General features: G+C 42.2%; 1 protein-coding gene across 1 annotated transcript in view; it reads right to left on the reverse strand.

The window, feature by feature from the left end:
• ZCWPW1 (zinc finger CW-type and PWWP domain containing 1) overlaps nt 1–23686 on the reverse strand; it is a gene marked incomplete in the record, with an annotated part of 455090 nt that overhangs the window by 124976 nt on the left and 306428 nt on the right.

The raw sequence follows: 23686 nt of genomic DNA on the forward strand, positions 1-23686 counted from the left end.
ATATATATATATATATATATATATATATATATAAGATAAATACATTGGAATGTCCAATATTTACAGTAACTACACAGTAAAACACTACTAAATATGAATATTGCATAACTGTTTTTTTCGTGCTTTCAGCTACTTGACTGCAAAGGGCTCTAATGCATGATAGATAGATATAGAAATATATTTTTAGAAATGGTTATAACATATTCCCTTATGTGAAGAACATTGGAATATTAAAAGGACACTGAACCCAATTTTTTTCTTTTGTAATTCAGAAAGAGCATGCAATTTTAAGCAACTTTCTAATTTGCTCCTATTATCAATTTTTCTTCATTCTCTTGCTATCTTTATTTGAAAAAGAAGGCATCTAAGCTTTTTTGGTTTCAGTACTCTGGACAGCACTTTTATATTGGTGGATGAATTTATCCACCAATCAGCAAGGACAACCCAGGTTGTTCACCAAAAATGGGCCGGCATCTAAACTTACATTCGTGCATTTCAAATAAAGATACCAAGATTTGATAATAGGAGTAAATTAGAAAGTTGCTTAAAATTTCATGCTCTATCTGAATCATGAAAGAAAAATTTGGGTACAGTGTCCCTTTAAATATTTACAGTAACTATACCGTAACACACTATTACTCGTAAACCTAAATGGAATGGAACCCTAATTAATGTAATTGCTAACACCTGTATTTGTCCTATTATTTCATGTCAAAACGATTGTTGTGAAAAAGGTCTATTACACCAGGTTTGTGCAAGACATGCTTGAGCATTACATACACATTACATACACATGTGGCATGAGTTTAATTCATTGTAAGCTTGCAAATAAGATCAACTTTCAATCACATCATTCTATTTAAAATGCCAAAGATCACAGAATTTGACAGACATAAAAACATAAATTATGCTTACCTGATAATTTCATTTCCATCTGTATGGGAAGAGTCCGCAGCTGCATTCCTTACTTGTGGGAAATACTGAACCTGGTCACCAGGAGGAGGCAGACACCCCAGCCAAAGGCTTAAATACCTCCCCGACTTTCTCATAACCCCAGTCATTCTGCCAAGGGAACAAACAACAGTTGGAGAAATATCAGGGTGAAAAAGGTGCCAGAAGAAAAAATGTCAAATTTAGGGCCGCCCATCAGAGAACACAGGTGGGACCTGTGGACGCTTACCATACAGATGGAAATGAAATTATCAGGTAAGTATAATTTATGTTTTCCATCTTAATATGGGAAGAGTCCACAGCTGCATTCCTTACTTGTGGGAAACATATACCCAAGCTCTAGAGTACACGGAATGCTAACGGGAGGGAAAAAAGAGAGGCGGACCCTAATCTGAGGGCACTACAGCCTGCAAAACCTTTCTCCCGAAAGCTGCTTCAGCAGAAGCAAAAACATCAAACTTGTAAAAATTTTGGAAAAAGAATGTAAGGAGAACCAGATCGCTACATTACAAATCTGATCCATAGAGGCCTCATATTTGAAGGCCCAAGAGGAAACCACTGCTTTCGTAGAATGAGCCGTAATCCTCAGAGGAGGCTTATGTCCTGCCATTTCTATGGTAAACGGATGACACTCCTCAGACAAAAAGATAAGGAAGTCGAAGAGGCCCTCCGACCCCTACACTTCCCGGAAAGAGAACAAACAGAGAAAGCGGTTTGTCTAAATTCCTTCGTGGCCCGAAGATAATACTTAAAGGCACAAACTACATCCAGAATAAGTTGTAAACGTTCCTTCGACGAAGAAGGATTAGGGCATAAGAAAGGAACCAAAATCTCTTGATTGATGTTGCGAATTGACACAACCTTAGGAAGAAAAATAACTTGGTTCGTAGAACAGCCTTATTGGCATGAAAAGCCAGATAAGAAGGGATGCATTGCAAGGCGGCAATCACAGATACTTTTGCATAGGATCCAACGGAACCCGTTGCAAAACCTTAAAGACAAGATTTAAACTCCAAGGGGGAGTCTTAGATCAAAACACAGGTCTGATCCCAGCAAAGCCTTAACAAATGGCTGCACATCTGGAAGCTCTGCAAACCTCTTGTGCAGTAACACAGACAGGGCCGAAAACTGTCCCGCCAGGGTACTTAGCAGAAAAGCCCTTCTCCAGTTCATCCTGGAGAACAGAATAAGCAGGTCCTCCACACCTTATAATAGATGTGACGAGCAATCAGCTTACGAGGAGCTTGAATGAGAGTAAAAATAACTCTCTAAGAAAAACCTTCTCTTGGCTAGGACAAAGCGTTCAGTCAGTATCAGAGAATCTAGACATTGATAAACAAAGAGACCTTGGTCAGCAGAACCCTGCGACAAGGTAACTTCCACGGAGGAGATGATGACATCCCCACTAGATCCGAGAACCATATCCTTCGTGGCCAAGACGGAGCGGCCAGTATCACTGACGCCTGCTTGACTCAAGCCACTACACTAGGAAGTAGTGGTAACGGTCGGAAAGGATAAATCAGATTGAACCTCCAAGGCACCGCTAATGCATCTGTTAGCTCCGCCTGAGGATCCCTGTACCTCGACCCCTATCTGTGTAGCTTGGTATTGAGACGTTATAAGATCTACCTCTTGCAAATCTCTGCAAACACTCCGGATGGAGAGACATTCTCCCTGATGGAAGGATTGTCTGCTGAGTAAATCCGCTTCCCAGTTGTCCACACCCGGAAATGTGGATCGCTGACAGCAAACAAATGCGGGTCTCCCCCACACCAGAATCCGAGATACTTCCCTCAAAACTAGAGAGCTTCTCGTTCCCCCCTGATGGTTGATGTAAGCCACCGGGGATATATTGCTTGATTGGAATCTGATTAACTGGGACGAACCCAGCAGAGGTAAAGCCTTCAGAGCATTGTATATTGCCCGAAGATCCAAAATGAGATCAGGAGGGAGCTTTACCTCCTGAGAGCAGAAGTCCTGTGGCTTCCTGGCACCCAAACAGCTCCCCATCCTGACAGACTTGCAACCGTAGTCACAATCACCAAGGATGGTCTTGAGACAGACGTCTCTCAGGACAAGTGATCCGGACAAAACCACCAAGAGAGCGATACTCCCGATTGATTGTCCAGAGAAATCTGTTGAGCCAGATCCGAATGATCGCCGTTCCACTAGTTCAGCATGCGCAGTTGCAACAGTCTGAGGTGAAACCTGGCAAAGTAAATGATGTCCAAGCTGGACACCATGAGACTAATCACCTCCATACACCGAGCCACAGATGGCCTTAAGGAGATCTGGAGGACAAGACATGTTGAAGCTAGCTTGCAAAATCTCTGGTCTGTTATTACCCTCAAACCCACACTCTTACATGGCCGTGCGGTTACTTCAGGCGGGACCCGCCAGGCTTAAAGGGACACTAAACCCACATTTTTTCTTTCATGATTCAGGTAGAGAATGCAATTTTAAACAACATTCCAATTTACTTGTATTACCTAATTTGCTTCATTCTTTAGATATCCTTTGTTAAAGAAATAGCAATGCACATGTGTGAGCCAATCACACAAGGCATCTATGTGCAGCCACCAATCTGCAGCTACTGAGCCTATCTATATATGCTTTTCAGCAAAGGATATCAAGAGAATGAAGCTAATTAGATAATAGAAGTAAATCAGAAAGTTGTTTAAAATTGCATGCTCTTTCTAAATCATGAAAGAAAAAAATTGGGTTTCATGTCCCTTTAACCCCTTAATGACAGAGGACGTACCAGGTACGTCATAGGAAAAGCTACCCTTAATGACAATTGACGTACCTGGTACGTCCTCTGTTGTTTGAAGTGCTGGAAGCGATCATGATCGCTTCCAGCTGCTTACAAGGGATTGTAGTGATGCCTCAACATTGAGCCATCACTGCAATCCCATATTTTACCCACCGATGCAGAGAGGGCCACTCTGTGGCCCTCTCTGCATCGGCTATTGCGGCTCACACATTCGTTGGTGGGTGGGAGCAACTCCTCTCAATTGCGGTGGCTATTTTTTTTCAAAGTAGCAGCCCGATCGCTTCAAATATTGTTCTGTCGGCGGTTGGGGGCGGGGGGGGGGGGGTTGGGGGTGTGTGCGCGCGCACGCAACTTATCCACTCCTTTAAAAAAAAAAAACGATGATGCAATTGAAGGAAGGGATCTCCATTGTTAAGTAAGGGATCTGGGAGGGGGAGGGATGTAGATTATTGAGGGGGGCCAGCTACACTACAGAAAACTAATGTTTTAAATAAAAAAAGTAAAAAAAAACTATTTTTGGGGGCAAATTGGGTACTGGCAGACAGCTGCCAGTACCCAAGATGACAGCAACAACATGGGAGCGCTCAGACGCCCGTTCTGTGTATGGCCTCGGCTCGCGCTTCACGTAAGGTGCCGCCCCTCTTGAGTAGGTCCTGACGTCTCGATGACGACACCTGGAAACTCCGTCAATCCGGTGCAAGTGGTAAAACGATCCACCACCGCTTGCACTAATATGATAGCAACATCCACTGCAAAGGATATCTATGTGTATATATATGAAACGCGTTTGACCTGCTGGAATTGCTGAATTGCCTTTTGTAACCGCTTTTGCCAAACAAAGTTACTGAATACAAGACTTTTTATTTCACCACTTTGGAGCCTTTGTCTTTTATTACCGTTACATGGTTTTATTGGTCAATTACCGTGTGCAGTGGATGTTGCTATCATATCAGTACCCAAGATGGCGGCAAATAGGTAGGGGGGTGGGTTAGAGAGATGTATGGGGGGATCAGGGAGGTTTTGAGGTAAGGGGGATCCATCACTGCAGACTGTATGAAGAAAATAATAATAATAATAAAAAAAAAAACAGAATTTATGTTTACCTGATAAATTACTTTCTCCAACGGTGTGTCCGGTCCACGGCGTCATCCTTACTTGTGGGATATTCTCTTCCCCAACAGGAAATGGCAAAGAGCCCAGCAAAGCTGGTCACATGATCCCTCCTAGGCTCCGCCTTCCCCAGTCATTCGACCGACGTAAAGGAGGAATATTTGCATAGGAGAAATCATATGATACCGTGGTGACTGTAGTTAAAGAAAATAAATTATCAGACCTGATTAAAAAAACCAGGGCGGGCCGTGGACCGGACACACCGTTGGAGAAAGTAATTTATCAGGTAAACATAAATTCTGTTTTCTCCAACATAGGTGTGTCCGGTCCACGGCGTCATCCTTACTTGTGGGAACCAATACCAAAGCATTAGGACACGGATGAAGGGAGGGAGCAAATCAGGTCACCTAGATGGAAGGCACCACGGCTTGCAAAACCTTTCTCCCAAAAATAGCCCCAGAAGAAGCAAAAGTATCAAATTTGTAAAATTTAGTAAAAGTGTGCAGTGAAGACCAAGTCGCTGCCTTACATATCTGATCAACAGAAGCCTCGTTCTTGAAGGCCCAGGTGGAAGCCACGCACGGCCGTAGTGGAATGAGCTGTGATTCTTTCAGGAGGCTGCCGTCCGGCAGTCTCGTAAGCCAATCTGATGATGCTTTTAAGCCAAAAAGAGAGAGAGGTAGAAGTTGCTTTTTGACCTCTCCTTTTACCAGAATAAACAACAAACAAGGAAGATGTTTGTCTAAAATCCTTTGTAGCATCTAAATAGAATTTTAGAGCACGAACTACATCCAAATTGTGCAACAAACGTTCCTTCTTTGAAACTGGATTCGGACACAAAGAAGGCACTACTATCTCCTGGTTAATGTTTTTGTTAGAAACAACTTTCGGAAGAAAACCAGGTTTAGTACGCAAAACCACCTTATCTGCATGGAACACCAGATAAGGAGGAGAACACTGCAGAGCAGATAACTCTGAAACTCTTCTAGCAGAAGAAATTGCAACCAAAAACAAAACTTTCCAAGATAATAACTTAATATCAACGGAATGTAAGGGTTCAAACGGAACCCCCTGAAGAACTGAAAGAACTAAATTGAGACTCCAAGGAGGAGTCAAAGGTTTGTAAACAGGCTTGATTCTAACCAGAGCCTGAACAAAAGCTTGAACATCTGGCACAGCCGCCAGCTTTTTGTGAAGTAAAACAGATAAAGCAGAAATCTGTCCCTTCAAAGAACTTGCAGATAATCCTTTCTCCAAACCCTCTTGTAGAAAGGATAGAATCTTAGGAATTTTTATCTTGTTCCATGGGAATCCTTTAGATTCACACCAACAGATATATTTTTTCCATATTTTATGGTAAAGTTTTCTAGTTACAGGCTTTCTGGCCTGAACAAGAGTATCAATGACAGAATCTGAGAACCCTCGCTTTGATAAAATCAAGTGTTCAATCTCCAAGCAGTCAGTTGGAGTGAGACCAGATTCGGATGTTCGAACGGACCTTGAACAAGAAGGTCCCGTCTCAAAGGTAGCTTCCATGGTGGAGCCGATGACATATTCACCAGGTCTGCATACCAAGTCCTGCGTGGCCACGCAGGAGCTATCAAGATCACTGATGCCCTCTCCTGATAGATCCTGGCTACCAGCCTGGGGATGAGAGGAAACGGTGGGAATACATACGCTAGTTTGAAGGTCCAAGGTGCTACTAGTGCATCTACTAGAGTCGCCTTGGGATCCCTGGATCTGGACCCGTAGCAAGGAACCTTGAAGTTCTGACGAGAGGCCATCAGATCCATGTCTGGACTGCCCCACAACTGAGTAATTTGGGCAAAGATTTCCGGATGGAGTTCCCACTCCCCCGGATGAAATGACTGACGACTCAGAAAATCCGCTTCCCAATTTTCCACTCCTGGAATGTGGATTGCAGACAAGTGGCAGGAGTGAGACTCCGCCCAATGAATGATTTTGGTCACTTCTTCCATCGCCAGGGAACTCCTTGTTCCCCCCTGATGGTTGATGTACGCAACAGTCGTCATGTTGTCCGATTGAAACCGTATGAATTTGGCCTTTGCTAGCTGAGGCCAAGCCTTGAGAGCATTGAATATCGCTCTTAGTTCCAGAATATTTATCGGGAGAAGAGATTCTTCCCGAGACCAAAGACCCTGAGCTTTCAGGAGTCCCCAGACCGCGCCCCAGCCCACCAGACTGGCGTCGGTCGTGACAATGACCCACTCTGGTCTGCGGAAGCTCATCCCCTGTGACAAGTTGTCCAGGGACAGCCACCAACGGAGTGAATCTCTGGTCCTCTGATCTACTTGGATCGTCGGAGACAAGTCTGTATAATCCCCATTCCACTGACTGAGCATGCACAGTTGTAATTGTCTCAGATGAATTCGCGCAAAAGGAACTATGTCCATTGCCGCGACCATCAAACCTATTACTTCCATGCACTGCGCTATGGAAGGAAGAGGAACAGAATGAAGTACTTGACAAGAGTTTAGAAGTTTTGATTTTCTGGCCTCTGTCAGAAAAATCCTAATTTCTAAGGAGTCTATTATTGTTCCCAAGAAGGGAACTCTTGTTGACGGAGATAGAGAACTTTTTTCTACGTTCACTTTCCACCCGTGAGATCTGAGAAAGGCCAGGACGATGTCCGTGTGAGCCTTTGCTTGTGGAAGGGACGACGCTTGAATCAGAATGTCGTCCAAGTAAGGTACTACTGCAATGCCCCTTGGTCTTAGCACCGCTAGAAGGGACCCCAGTACCTTTGTGAAAATTCCGATGATGTTCCTTGTGGATAGGAATATGTAGATACGCATCCTTTAAATCCACCGTGGTCATGAATTGACCTTCCTGGATGGAAGGAAGAATTGTTCGAATGGTCTCCATTTTGAACGATGGAACCTTGAGAAACTTGTTTAGGATCTTGAGATCTAAGATTGGTCTGAATGTTCCCTCTTTTTTGGGAACTATGAACAGATTGGAGTAGAACCCCATCCCTTGTTCTCCTAATGGAACAGGATGAATCACTCCCATTTTTAACAGGTCTTCTACACAATGTAAGAATGCCTGTTTTTTTATGTGGTCTGAAGACAATTGAGACCTGTGGAACCTCCCCCTTGGGGGAAGCCCCTTGAATTCCAGAAGATAACCTTGGGAGACTATTTCCAGCGCCCAAGGATCCAGAACATCTCTTGCCCAAGCCTGAGCGAAGAGAGAGAGTCTGCCCCCCACCAGATCCGGTCCCGGATCGGGGGCCAACATCTCATGCTGTCTTGGTAGCAGTGGCAGGTTTCTTGGCCTGCTTACCTTTGTTCCAGCCTTGCATTGGCCTCCAGGCTGGCTTGGCTTGAGAAGTATTACCCTCTTGCTTAGAGGATGTAGCACTTGGGGCTGGTCCGTTTCTGCGAAAGGGACGAAAATTTGGTTTATTTTTAGCCTTGAAAGACCTATCCTGAGGAAGGGCGTGGCCCTTACCCCCAGTGATATCAGAAATAATCTCTTTCAAGTCAGGGCCAAACAGCGTTTTCCCCTTGAAAGGAATGTTAAGCAATTTATTCTTGGAAGACGCATCCGCTGACCAAGATTTTAGCCAAAGCGCTCTGCGCGCCACAATAGCAAACCCAGAATTTTTCGCCGCTAATCTAGCCAATTGCAAAGTGGCGTCTAGGGTGAAAGAGTTAGCCAATTTGAGAGCATGGATTCTGTCCAAAATCTCCTCATAAGAAGAATCTTTATTGAGCGCCTTTTCTAGTTCATCGAACCAGAAACACGCTGCTGTAGTGACAGGAAAAATGCCTGAAATTGGTTGTAGAAGGTAACCTTGCTGAACAAACATCTTTTTAAGCAAACCCTCTAATTTTTTATCCATAGGATCTTTGAAAGCACAACTATCTTCTATGGGTATAGTGGTGCGTTTGTTTAGAGTAGAAACCGCCCCCTCGACCTTGGGGACTGTCTGCCATAAGTCCTTTCTGGGGTCGACCATAGGAAACAATTTCTTGAATATAGGGGGAGGGACGAAAGGTATGCCGGGCCTTTCCCATTCTTTGTTTACAATATCCGCCACCCGCTTGGGTATAGGAAAAGCTTCGGGGGGCCCCGGGACCTCTAGGAACTTGTCCATCTTACATAATTTCTCTGGAATGACCAAATTCTCACAATCATCCAGAGTAGATAACACCTCCTTAAGCAGAGCGCGGAGATGTTCCAATTTAAATTTGAATGTAATCACATCAGGTTCAGCTTGTTGAGAAATTTTCCCTGAATCTGAAATTTCTCCCTCAGACAAAACCTCCCTGGCCCCTTCAGACTGGTGTAGGGGCACTTCAGAACCAATATCATCAGCGTCCTCATGCTCTTCCGTATTTTCTAAAACAGAGCAGTCGCGCTTTCGCTGATAAGTGGGCATTTTGGCTAAAATGTTTTTGATAGAATTATCCATTACAGCCGTTAATTGTTGCATAGTAAGGAGTATTGGCGCACTAGATGTACTAGGGGCCTCCTGTGTGGGCAAGACTGGCGTAGACGAAGGAGGGGATGATGCAGTACCATGCTTACTCCCCTCACTTGAGGAATCATCTTGGGCATCATTTTCTCTAAATTTTGTGTCACATAAATCACATCTATTTAAATGAGAAGGAACCTTGGCTTCCCCACATACAGAACACAGTCTATCTGGTAGTTCAGACATGTTAAACAGGCATAAACTTGATAACAAAGTACAAAAAACGTTTTAAAATAAAACCGTTACTGTCACTTTAAATTTTAAACTGAACACACTTTATTACTGCAAATGTGAAAAAGTATGAAGGAATTGTTCAAAATTTCACCACAGTGTCTTAAAGCCTTAAAAGTATTGCACACCAAATTTGAAAGCTTTAACTCTTAAAATAACGGAACCGGAGCCGTTTTTATATTTAACCCCTATACAGTCCCTGGTATCTGCTTTGCTGAGACCCAACCAAGCCCAAAGGGGAATACGATACCAAATGACGCCTTCAGAAGCCTTTTCTATGTATCAGAGCTCCTCACACATGCATCTGCATGTCATGCTTCCCAAAAACAAGTGCGCAATAGAGGCGCGAAAATGAGGCTCTGCCTATGATTAGGGAAAGCCCCTAGAGAATAAGGTGTCCAATACAGTGCCTGCCGGTTATTTTACATAATTCCCAAGAATAAAATAATTCCTCATCAAAGCTATGAAGTATTAAAAATGCTTAAATATCAATCGTTTTAGCCCAGAAAATGTCTACCAGTCTTAAAAGCCCTTGTGAAGCCCTTTATTCTTATGTAATAAAAATGGCTTACCGGATCCCATAGGGAAAATGACAGCTTCCAGCATTACATCGTCTTGTTAGAAATGTGTCATACCTCAAGCAGCAAAAGTCTGCTCACTGTTTCCCCCAACTGAAGTTAATTCCTCTCAACAGTCCTGTGTGGAAACAGCCATCGATTTTAGTAACGGTTGCTAAAATCATTTTCCTCTTACAAACAGAAATCTTCATCACTTTTCTGTTTCAGAGTAAATAGTACATACCAGCACTATTTTAAAATAACAAACTCTTGATTGAAGAATAAAAACTACAGTTAAACACCAAAAAACTCTAAGCCATCTCCGTGGAGATGTTGCCTGTACTACGGCAAAGAGAATGACTGGGGAAGGCGGAGCCTAGGAGGGATCATGTGACCAGCTTTGCTGGGCTCTTTGCCATTTCCTGTTGGGGAAGAGAATATCCCACAAGTAAGGATGACGCCGTGGACCGGACACACCTATGTTGGAGAAAATGCTTTTTATTTCAGTACTGGCAGACTGTCTGCCAGTACTTAAGATGGCGGGGACAATTGTGGGGTGGGGGAGGGAAGAGAGCTGTTTGAGGGGGGTCAGGGGGTGGGATGTGTCAGATGGAAGGCTGATCTCTACACTAAAGCTAAAAATTAACCCTACAAGTTACCTAATTAACCCCTTAACTGCTGGGCATATTACAAGTGTGGTGCGCAGCAGCATTTAATGGCCTTATTATTACCAAAAAGCAACGCCAAAGCCATATATGTCTGCTATTTCTGAACAAAGGGGATCCTAGAGAAGCATTTGCAACCATTTGTGCCATAATTGCACAAGCTGTTTGCAAATAATTTCAGTGAGAAACCTAAAATTGTGAAAAATATAACAGTTTTTTTTTATTTGATCGTATTTGGCGGGGAAATGGTGGCATGAAATATACTAAAATGGGCCTAGATCAATAATTTGGGTTGTCTACTACACTACAATAAAGCTAAAATTAAACCTAAAAGCTCCCTAATTAACCCCTTCACTGCTGGGCATAATACACGCGTGGTGTGCAGTGGCATTTAGCAGCCTTCTAATTACAAAAAAGCAACACCAAAGCCATATATGTCTGCTATTTCTGGACAAAGGGGATCCCAGAGAAGTATTTAACACCATTTATACCATAATTGCACAAGAAGTTTGTAAATAAATTCAGCGAGAAACCTAAAGTTTGTGAAAAAATTTGTGAAAAAGTCAACAATTTTTTTTATTTGATCGCATTTGGCGGTGAAATGGTGGCATGAAATATACCAAAATGGGCCTAGATCAATACTTTGGGATGTCTTCTAAAAAGAAATATATACATGTCAAGGGATATTCAGGGATTCCTGACAGATATCAGTGTTCCAATGCAACTAGCGCTAATTTTGAAAAAAGGTGGTTTGGAAATAGCAAAGTGCTACTTGTACTTATTGCCCTATAACTTGCAAAAAAAGCAAAAAACATGTAAACATTGGGTATTTCTAAACTCGGGACAAAATTTAGAAACTATTTAGAATCGGTGTTTTTTGGTGGTTGTAGATGTGTAACAGATTTTAGGGGTCAAAGTTAGAAAAAGTGGGTGTTTTTTCAATTTTTTCCTCATATTTTATATTTTTTTTATAGTAAATTATAAGATATGATGAAAATAATGGTATCTTTAGAAAGTCCATTTAATGGCGAGAAAAACGGTATATAATATGTGTGGGTACAGTAAATGAGTAAGAGAAAAATTACAGCTAAACACAAACACTGCAGAAATGTAAAAATAGCCATTGTCATTAAGGGTAAGAAAATTGAAAAATGGCCCGGTCATTAAGGGGTTAAGGAAAATATCCAAAACGCTGCTTCAGCGTAGCCGCTTTAGCAGGTTACTCACCACTTAATCTGGCCGCACGCCAACTCGCTGTCTGCGAGGAAGGGGGAGGGAGGTAGCGTCACCGATGACGGGTTCAGGCTCCAGTCTCCTGACTGACGAATAGGAAGGTAGGTGTGTCTCCAGTAATGTCATCCACAAGGGAAAGAGTTAACTCCTCAGACACCAGAAAGCATCAGTACAGCTGGGAAACAATCTGTCCTTGCTGGAACATCAATGAAACAAAAGGTGCGGACAGATCGAAATTAAAAAGCAAAACTTTATTCCAAAAAGGATTAAAACTGGAACAAGCACAATGAAGAGGCTGAATGTGGTGTAGCACCTAAATTGGCTTACGCCTTTCGACGTTAGCCGTAGTCATAGCCATAGGTGCTGAGTCTCCTCCCTAGTCTTATATTACACATAGTAAAATCTAATTGGTTAAAACAATGATAATAACAATGTACACCTGTTCAGCTGATTGAATGTGGACCTATCACGGCAGCATACAAGACACTATAGTTCTAAATGAAAAATAAGAAAACAAAATTCAAAAGAAATAAAAAGAATCAAAAAATTGAAAAATTTAATTGAAAAATTAAATGAAGGACAAATGCATAAACTGCACAGAAAAGCATACGGATGAACACAGAAAATGAGCAAACAGACAGCAAATACAAAAGATCATAGTGCATAGAAACTTACATTATTACTTTTATGTGTTTATACAATTACATATTTGGAAATTTAGAAAACAAGAAATCTGCTCAATCCCTTACTGTGCATGCTACCGCATTGATACATCAACCATATAGAATATTACGTAAGTACACACAGCAACAAAAGAGAGCAAAAAGATATTATCAAAAAAGAACAAAAGATATATATATATATATATATATGTATATGTTCTAACACTCATAATACTCAAAAATTTCTTGGCGTATAACAGGACATAATGATAACTTATTCCGCTGTTACACACGCTGCCACAATATTACGTGGGGGCTTAAAAAGAAACCGCTATAAACCAACATTGGGGTTTTATACCTTAAGCTGGCTGTGGGGCAATGGAAAAGCACCATATATATTATTTGTATAATCAAAAAATGTCCGGATACAGAAAAGGTCTGAATTTGTAGAGTATACATATTAACTTATGATAATGTATAAACCTAAAGATATATATGAACAGCATCATATGTATAAGTCATAAATTGTTCGTTGATGTTATATAAGCACATAAAGGAAGCCTAATGTAACAACATTCTCTCCTATAATTTCTACCAGTGTTCCCACTCTTATGACTATGGGCAGTTATTCCAAATCATCAAAAGCAAAAAAGTCCTTATGTGCCGCTAATATGAAGATATATGCTAAACACTGGGTTCTTAGTTCAGCTGAAACTTCTATACCCTTGGACAATTTTGAAATAGATTAAACATTGGTAGGATTCAACTGGCAGATTTACCAAAAGGAGAGATGTACCAGACCTTCTAGACGCAAAAATAAAGAAAGAGACTGCATATCAGGATATCTATTCCCAAAAATTAATAAGGTCAAATTTAGAATTTAAACCTTTGGGAATACGGGTTTCCAATTTGAAGATCCAGTACATCTCCCTCTTGGCCAGGATATTATCCTTGTCACCACCCCTGATTGGTACTTTTATCTTCTCTATGATGCACCATCTCAGGGACTCTATACTTCTATTATGTCTGATTGCAAAGTGTTGTACCAGTGGAGTGGCTGCCTTTCCTAATGTGAGGGTAGATAAATGCTCCCTAATCCTAGAATTTGCATCTCTAGCTGTGAGTCCTACATATTGAACTTTGCATAAAGTGCATTCTAATAGATAGACAATGCACTCTGCTGTACAATTTAGGCACGATTGAATATCAAAAACTTCCCCTGTCACACAGGATTGAAAAGTCGTAGTAACAAGAGCATAATCACAAGGCCTGCTTTTTTATGCCCACATCGAAACATGCCCATATGCCTCAGCCAAGAGCTAGAAGATTTTCCAACTTGCTTTAATTGAGTCGGTGCTAATCTAGCTCCCAGCGTGTTACTTTTGCGAAAAGAACATTTTATCCCCTTCTTTACTGTCTCTTGTAGAGCATCATCAGCTGAAAGAAGGGTCAAAATGCTTTTTCACAATTGCACATACCTGCGAATACTGTGAACTGTAATCAGTGACAAAATAAGTGCCCTGTGAGGATGAGGGTCTTTTTTGTAACTTCTCATCAGAAATAAGTACTTGTCTATCTAAGAGATCCACCTCTTTCCTAGCTCTAGTGATATCCCTCCTAGAATACTTCCTTTCTTTAAGTATATTCTCCAGGTCATCAGCAGCCACCTGATAGTCAGCCAGGGTACTGCAATTTCACTTGAGGCGTGAAAACTGACCTTTCGCCACCGCATATCTGACATGATCAGGATGACTACTGGGGGCGTGGAGAAGAGTATTTACTGAGATTGGCTTACGGTAAACATTAGACACAATTTCTCCATTGACATTGCCAGTTAAAGTGACATCCAAATAGTTAATAGACCTAAAATTGCTTTAATAGGTAAAGCGTAAACCATCACTGTACTTATTCAGATAATCAACAAAGTCTTTGACACAATGTTCAGGCCCACACCAAATTAACAACAGATCGTCGATAAAACGTCTGTACAACTTGATGTACTGTCGAAAGGGATTTCCCTCTCCAAAGATGTGTGCCATTTCCCACCATCCTAGAACCAAATTGGCATAAGAAGGGGCAAATTTGGCCCCCATGGCCGTTCCACACCTTTGGAGAAAGAAATCCCCCTCAAAACAGAAAAAAATGTGTGTCAACAAGAATCTGACAATTTCAACAACAAATCTCTGGAAATCCTCAGAATAGGTAGTAAAATGAAATAGAAAGAATTCAAGTGCCTTAAGCCCCATACCATGAGGTATGGAGGAGTACAAAGACACTGCGTCTATAGTAAGCCAAAGAAAATGACTTTCCCATTTAATCTCTTTGATGATGTTAAGTAAATGTTTAGTATCTCGCAAGTAAGAATTAAGCGAGGTAACCAGTGGTTGAAGAATGGCATCAAGCCACTCTGAAGTGTGTTCTAAAAGTGAATCTATACCACTGATTATTGGTCTTCCCTGCACATTTACCAAGGACTTGTGCACCTTAGGAGATGGTGGAACCAAGGGGTCTTGGGATGATCAACTAAAAAATAATCAACTGTCTGCCGATCCAAGAAACCCTCATGCATTCCATAATCCAACAGGTACATCAAAACCTTTTTGAATTTTTCCGTAGGGTCTCCTGACAATTTACAATAGTCATGGGTGTTATGCAGTTGTCTATAGGCCTCTGTGACATACATAGACCTATCCATAACAACGACCGAACCGCCCCTTGTCAGCCGGACGGATAACCAGTTCATTGTTATGTTCCAGGGATACCAATGACTCCCTTTGGGATTTAGTCAAATTATGTTTCTGAGTAGATCTTTTGCTTTTGATATCATTCCCTAAGGCTACTAAGTCTGCTTCAACTCTTGCATGAAATGTCTCAATGACAGAGCCCCTTGATTGAACAGGATAAAAAGTTGATTTACTTTGAACTTGGGTCCAGTGTTAATACACTCAGAACCAGTCCTAGCATCAGACTCTAGTAGCTCACAAGATTCAGAGAAATCTAATGCCGAATAGTTCATATCAGGTTTAATCGCCTGTAAGTTAGAACTATTCTGTAAGACATCAGAGTCACCAAAAAACTTCTTTAAGGTTAAATTTCTCACCAGCCGATTTACATCCAATAAAGTTTGGAAAACATTGAGGTTGCAGGTTGGGGCAAATCCCAACCCCAAGCTCAAAACATATTCTTGCTCAGAGGTCAATACAGTATTGGATACATTTATAACATTATTGGTGTTATTTATTTGTACTTGCTTTGGGGACGACTTCCCCTTAGCTGGTACCTCTCTTGTGTAGGAGTTTTGGACTGATCCGTACCTTCCTCTGTTTTCGCCTGTACCTGGGGAAAAACCTGTTCTATTTCAGTATATGTACTCCCCAGTTGTGGTGTAAAAGGAAGGGACTGGTGTTGTACAGAAATCTTGGTATGTGTACTTCCTGTTTGTGGTATTGAAGGGAGGGACTGATGTTGTGCAGAAACTAAATCATTCGGTCTAGAGACTAATTCTGCATTTTGGTTACCCATTATAGGCAAAGATTGAGCTCCCTCTCCTAGTATAAGCTGTGTGTTAGTGTTTCCTTCAGTCATATTTGCAGTAGTAACTGCAGTAGTACCCCCATCTGATGAATAATCAGTATCGGTATCTGAGAAAGTAACAATTTTACTGCCCCTTCTATTCCTTCTTCCCTTTTTGTTTTTGTTCTTATTCTGAGGTAAATTACGTCTAAATTCATTTCTCTTTTTTCTGTTCCATATATATACTGAACCTGTATCATAGTCTGCTTTGTCCCTCATGTATTTTAAATGTTAGAAATATTATCATGTCTATGGAGACTATTATAGTACCCGAGAATTCTACCCTGGTACTTGATACAAGAGAACTCTCTCTAGATTATCTGCCATCCATGGGATCGAAGAAAACAGAGGAGATATTCCGAATGGTCCACTCTTTGAAAAATTTCTTTAGCTAGACCAAACGGAAGGGCAATAAACTGGAAGTGTTGGTCCAGGAATGCAAACCTTAGGAACTAGAAGTGGTCCTTGAGGATTGGTACGTGAAGGGAGCATCCTTCAGATCTATCGTGAACTACCCCTCTCAAACGAGGGGAAGAGTAGACCTTATTGTCTGCCTCTTAAACGAGGGGACATTTAAAAACCTGCTTAAGCACTTTAGGTCCAGAATTGGACGGAAAGTTCCCTTCTTCTTAGGGACCACATAAAGTTTGAATAGTATCCCAAACCTCTCACTGTGATAGGCACCGGGACAGTAACTCCTACAGGACAGATCCTGTACACACCCCAAAAGGGCTTCCCTCCTTTCTGGTCAGGAAGACAGGGGGAATCTGCCCTTGGGTGGCTGAGACTTAAAACCTATCTTGTAACCCTGAGCTATGACTTCCAGGACCCAAGGATCCTGCACGTCCCTGAACCAAGCGACTGAAAAGAGTGACATACTGCCTCCTACACGATTCAGAAAAGGACCGGGGGCCGTCCATTTATGCCGAAGTCGACTCGGCGGACTTCTTACTCTGTTTAGATTTATTCCAGGACTGAGCTGGCTTTGAAGAGCCCTCGTTTTGCTCCGGCTTAGCAGAGGACTGCTGACACGGGCTTTATCAGAACGAAAAGAATGAAAATCGTCCCTTAGATTAGTTCATATACTCCTGCGGTAGGAGGACACCCTTGCCCCCTGAGACCGTAGAGATAATTGAGTCCAGGCCTGGACCAGACAAAATCATTCCCTTAAAGGGAGGGAAGAAGTCTAGACTTAGAAGTCATATTTCAAGCAAATAAACTGCCTAATAGCAGCATAGATAAAAGAATTAACAACCCTCAAGGCCGTAAATCTTTTCTGAGTAACGTCGAGGGGACCCTCCACCCTGATCAATCCTATAAGGAGTTACGCCTGAAGGTAGTTTCTCCAGTAACCGCGGCAAGAGCCGCCGCCGGTTGAAACAAATATACTGTATGTTGAAACATCCTTCTTAAAGAGTTTCCATCTTTTATCCGTAGGCTCTTCAAACGAAGAACTATCCTCAAGCGGGATAGTGGTACGTTTAGCAAGGGTGAAGATAACTCCATCCCATTTAGGGACGGAACCTCACAACTCCATTGAGAGTCCAGGACCGGGGGACAATTTGTTAAAGGGAGAAGAGGGGGAAAAGGCATTTAATCCTGTCCCATTCATTCATAATAATGTTCACCATCTAACAGGAGCAAGGAAGGATAAGGTACCACCCTGTCCTCAAACTCTATGCAATTTAGGAATTAAAGTTCATCAGGCATGTTGGCCTCTGGGACCTCTGATTTTGCCAAAAAATTCCTTTAGAAGAAAGCACAAATTCCTAAACTAAAGTCTGGTTCCTCCGCAGCCGGAGGTTTAGAGGCAGTAGACTCCGACCCAAAATCTTCATACTCTGAAGGCTCAGAAAGAACGTCATCCTCGGATAACCATCAGTTAAATACAATAAATTATCTGATGTACTCTGGGAAGGAGTGCAATATGTAACCTTTCACTTGCGCTTAGCAAGGCGAGGTAAAGCATTTAAGGCCGCAGACACCGCCGTCTGAACTGCGCAGTAATGTCTGGTGAAAAAAGGCCTCCTCCAGATGGAGGATTAGCAATGCTACGGGAAAACTACATGTGTAGAGATATAAGAATGTAGGGTACGCACCTCACTGGACGACAACTCCTCAGAGGTGGACGGCTCCGTGGTATCTAACATGTTTGATATTATCACATTATCAAGGCATAAGGAACATAATTGAGAGGGCGGAACTAAGGCCTCCTCACAATATAAAACAGGAATTACTCATTAGGAATAGAGGAAGTGTCCTCTAAAGTAACAGAATACTCCATCGCTAGTGCAATAACCGAATAAACGAGAACTAGAGAAATAAAACATCTTATTTTATTCAAAAAAACGGCACCCTTATACCCCAATGGCTGGGGCACTCACCACCTTCTATGACCCAGACAGTACAGAGATTTATGACTCCTCTCTGATAGACACCCAGTCAGGAAAAAGGGAATGAAACACATGGTGCACAATGCAGGACCATCCCTGCTATGAGAAAGCGTGCCAAGCTGTAAAGCTGCATGGCTCTCAAAGTGAAAGTTAAACCTGTATATTCCATAACAGCCTATGAGCCCATAACATCTCACACATAAAATCAGCATAAAATCAAATAAACATATAAGATTATTTCCCCCTGTTCAATAATCCCCCTAAGAAGATATTAACCCTTGATTCTATCTGTGAGGGGGTCTAAAAGGGTCAAATAGAGTCTAATGTGAATTTGAAACATCTAGAATGACGCAAGCATCGATCTGCGTCGGATTGAGATTGCGAGAGCATATATTACGTCACACGTTTCAACATTTGACGATTTTGACACTTTGTTACCTATGGAGGATCAATCTCACATCGAATTTGACGCGGGATTCCAGCATATTATCAGTTGAAGCTTTGATAAATCTACCCCTATAGATGTTGTATTCAAGATGTTATAAAGAAATTTGAAGAATCACAAGAGGTCAAGGACAAAAAAAGTACTGGAAGGCCAAGAAAACTTTCAAAATCTGATGAGAAGTTTCTCAGAGCTTCTTCTTTGAGAGACCGGAAGAAGTCCAGTAAGGACCTGGCTCAGCATCTGGCAGCTTCATCGGGATGCCAAGTTAACCCTTCTACAGTCCGAAGAAGCTCTTGATCAGGAATGGTCTTTGTGGAAGGGTAGTAGCTAAGAAACCACTTTTTTCGGAAGGGGAACAGGGTGAAAAGGCCAAGATATGCTAAAGCTCACAAGGATTGGAATGAAGATCAGTGGAAAAGAATATTATGAAGTGTTGAACCTAAGTTTGAAAGTTTTGGCTACAATCTTTGATGATATCTAAGTAGAAGAGTTGGAGAGAGATGGAAGAATGAGTGCTTGCGGCATTCAGTGAAACATGGTGAAGGGTCTGTCCTGGTTTGGGGGCTGCATTTCTGCCAGTAGTGTCCGAATTGATGGGATCATGAATGCTGAAAAGTACAGACAGGTTTTAATTCATTATACCATTCCTTCTGGAAAGCGCCTGATTGGGAATGGTTTTATTTTTCAACATGATAACGATTCCAAGCACACTGCTAATGCAGTGAAATCATATTTGGAGAGAAAGCCAGCTGATAAAACACTGAGAGTCATAGATTGGCTGCCATTGTCCAAACCTGAATATTATAGAGGCAGTATAGGATCACCTGGACAGAGAAATAAATAAAAGACAGCCTATGGGGCCTATCTATCAAGCTCCGTATGCAGCTCGCCAGAAACACCAGTTATGAAGCAGCGATCTAAAGACCGCTGCTCCATAACCTTGTCCGCCTGCTCTGATGAGGCGGACAAGAATCGCCGGAATTCAACCCGATCGAGTACGAACGGGTTGATTGACACCCCCCTGCTACTGGCCGCGAGTCTGCAGGGGGCGGCGTTGCACAAGAGCTGCTGATTGGAACAGCCAATAGAATTCAAACTCAATCCTACTGGCTGATTGCATCAGCCAATAGGATTGAAGTTCAATCCTATTGGCTGATTGCATCAGCCAATAGGATTTTTTTCAACCTTAATTCCGATTAGCTGATAGAATTCTATCAGCCAATCGGAATCTAAGGGACGCCATCTTGGATGACGTCACTTAAAGGAACCTTCATTCGTCGGGTAGTTGTCGGAAGAAGAGGATGCTCCGTGCCGGAGGTCTTGAAGATGGACCCACTCCGCGACGGATGGATGAAGATAGAAGAAGCAGTCTGGATGAAGACTTCTGCCCGTCTGGAGGACCACTTCTCCTGGATTGGATGATGACTTCTCCCGGCTTCGTTGAGGATGGATGTCGGCTCTTCAAAGCTGTAAGTGGATCTTCAGGGGTTAGTGTTAGGTTTTTTAAGGGTTTATTGGGTGGGTTTTATTTTTAGGTTAGGGTTTGGGCAGCATTATAGCTAAATGCCCTTTTATGGGCAATGCCCATACAAATTCCCCTTTTCAGGGCAATGGGGAGCTTAGGTTTTTTTAGTTAGGATTTTATTTGGGGGGTTGGTTGTGTGGGTGGTGGGTTTTAATGTTGGGGGGGTTGTTTGTATTTTTTTTTTCTTTCAGGTAAAAGAGCTGATTTCTTTGGGGCAATGCCCGCAAAAGGCCCTTTTAAGGTAGTTTAGGCTATTTTTTATTTTTATTTTGGGGGGCTTTTTTTATTTTGATAGGGTTATTAGATTAGGTGTAATTAGTTTAAATATCTTGTAATTTGTTTTTTATTTTGTGTAATTTGTATAATAAATGTAAGTAGGTGGCGGCGATGTTAGGGGCGGCAGATTAGGGGTTACTAAGTATAATGTAGGTGTCGGTGATGTCCGGAGCGGCAGATTAGGGGTTAATAAGTATAATGTAGGTAATATGTTTATTATAGTGGCGGCGATGTTGGGGCGGCAGATTAGGGGTTAAAAAATATAATGTAGGTGTCGGCGATGTTGGGGGCAGCAGATTAGGGGTTACTAAGTATAATGTAGGTGTCGGTGATGTCCGGAGCGGCAGATTAGGGGTTAATAAGTATAATGTAGGTGTCGGCGATGTCGGGGGGCATATTAGGGGTTAATAAGTGTAAGATTAGGGGTGTTCAGACTCAGGGTTCATGTTAGGGTGTTAGGTGTAAAAATAAATTTAGTTTCCCCATAGGAATCAATAGGGCTGTGTTACGGAGATTTACACTGCTTTATTGCAGGTGTTAGGCTTTCTTTCAGCCGGCTCTCCCCATTGATGTCTATGGGGAAATCGTGCACGAGCACGTACAACCAGCTCACCGCTGACTTAAACAGCGCTACTATTGGAGTGCGGTATAGAGCTCAATTTTGCTCTACGCTCACTTCTTGTCTATTAACGCCAGGTTTAGGAAAACCTGTAATACCAGCGCTGTAGGTAAGTGAGCGGTGACAATAACGTGCAAGTTAGCACCGCACCCCTCATAACGCAAAACTCGTAGGGCCCCATCCGATATGCAGCGTCGCCCGCAAATGCCGGCAACGCCATATTTTGCGCAATTATGGTATCACATATACGGCGTAGCATACAAATTATGTACGTATATTTCACCCTTCGGCCGTAATTTTTTTACCCATACACTAACATAGAACTACGCGCAATTTGGTATCCAATATACAGCGTAAGGACTTACGCGTGCAGATTTCAGAAAATCTACTCCATTCTCATCTTGCCACATATTGCAGGCGCAGGAACCCTTGCACTGACTAAAAAACCAACGTAACTCCCTGAAGGCCTAACAAACGCATGCGCAATCACATACATATCAGCAGCAGATCTCAAACAGTTAAACCTCTTCTAAGCATTCAGAATTCCTGCCCCTGCAAGTGTGTCAAACCAATCACAAACAGCACAACCTCTCACCTGCAGCCTTAAAACACCTGGCAATGCACACCCTCATTAGCCACCATGTTTTCCCTGCATTATCTGCAATACATACAGAGACAGCATCGTGGGGCACAAGGGGTGCTGGAAGCACGACAAGCCCCTGTTGTGGAGGATATAGTTGCTGCTGAGGTCCCTGGTCATGGTGCTGTAGCCGTCCCTGCTCCTGCTGCTGTCCCTGTTCCTGGTGCTGCCCCTGCTTCTGTTGTTGCTGCAGCTGGTCATAGGCTAGCAGGGCCTATACGACGTCGACATCAGCAGAGGGGAAGAGCAAGTGCAGCAAGTATACACAGGGTTAGGGTCACCCTGTTTGGGATGACAGAAGTGGAGGTCAGGGAAAAGTATCGCTTGACTTCTGCAAGCCTCATTGACCTATATGGAGGTCTTGAAGGATGATATTAACCCTCAAGCGAATAGGAACCGAGCTCTGACTGGTATGCAGAAGCTGTTGTGTGTTGTACACTTCCTGGCATCCGGCTCATTCCAGTCAACAGAGGGGCTTGTGTCTGGACTAGCGCAGTCCACCTTCTCCAGGATTCTAGGGGAGGTTTTGACTGCTCTAGATAACCAGACACAGCGATACATTCATTTCCCCCGTACCCCCCAGGAATGGAACAGTCTTAAACAAGATTTCTATCGACTGGGGGGGTATTCCCAATGTCATGGGGGCAATTGATTGCACACATGTGCGTATCGTGGCCCCACATGAGGAGCCATTCCTCTATATTAACAGGAAAGGGTTTTACTCCTTGAATTGCCAGATGGTCTGCGATACCACTCTGAAATTCACACATGTGTATGCAGGCTTTCCAGGTAGTGCACATGATTCCTACATCCTGCGCCAGACCTCCTTATTCCAGCTTTTCGAATCTGGCACACTCTTGGGAGGTTGGCTGCTTGGTGAGTATGCACTACCTTCATTCTATCTGTATATTTCTACTAAAGGGACACTAAACACAAAATAATTTTCTCATGTTTCAGATAGAGAATACAATGTTAAACAACATTACAATTTACTTCTATTATCTCATTTGATTTATTCTTTAAATATCCTTTGTTTAAGAAATTGCAATGCACATAGATGAGCCAATCATATGAGGCATCTATGTGTAGCCACCAATCATCAGCTAATGAGCATATCTAATATGATTGTCAGCAAATGATATCAAGAGAATGGAGCAAATTACATAATAGAAGTAAATGATAAAGTTGAATAAAATTGCAGGTTCTTTTTAACTCATGAAATAAATGTGTGTTTCATGTCCCTTTAAAGGGACAGTATACTATAAATAGTTTTTCACTGAAAAGGACATTTTCTTAAAATGGAATGTTCTATCTGAATCATGAAAATAGAATTTTGTCTAGACTAATCCTGGCATAAAAGTAGATTGCTTACAATGCACCAATTTAATGTATTTGAAAAATATATCTTTTAAATGAAATCCATGTTATGTCCCTTTAAGCACATGATGAACCTGTAGTACTCAGAATATATATGTTACATGACAGGCGACGCAGGGTACGGCTGCAGACCATGGCTGTTAACCCCCTTG

This window comes from Bombina bombina, chromosome 6, assembly GCF_027579735.1.
Source record: "Bombina bombina isolate aBomBom1 chromosome 6, aBomBom1.pri, whole genome shotgun sequence".
NCBI classification, from domain to species: domain Eukaryota; kingdom Metazoa; phylum Chordata; class Amphibia; order Anura; family Bombinatoridae; genus Bombina; species Bombina bombina.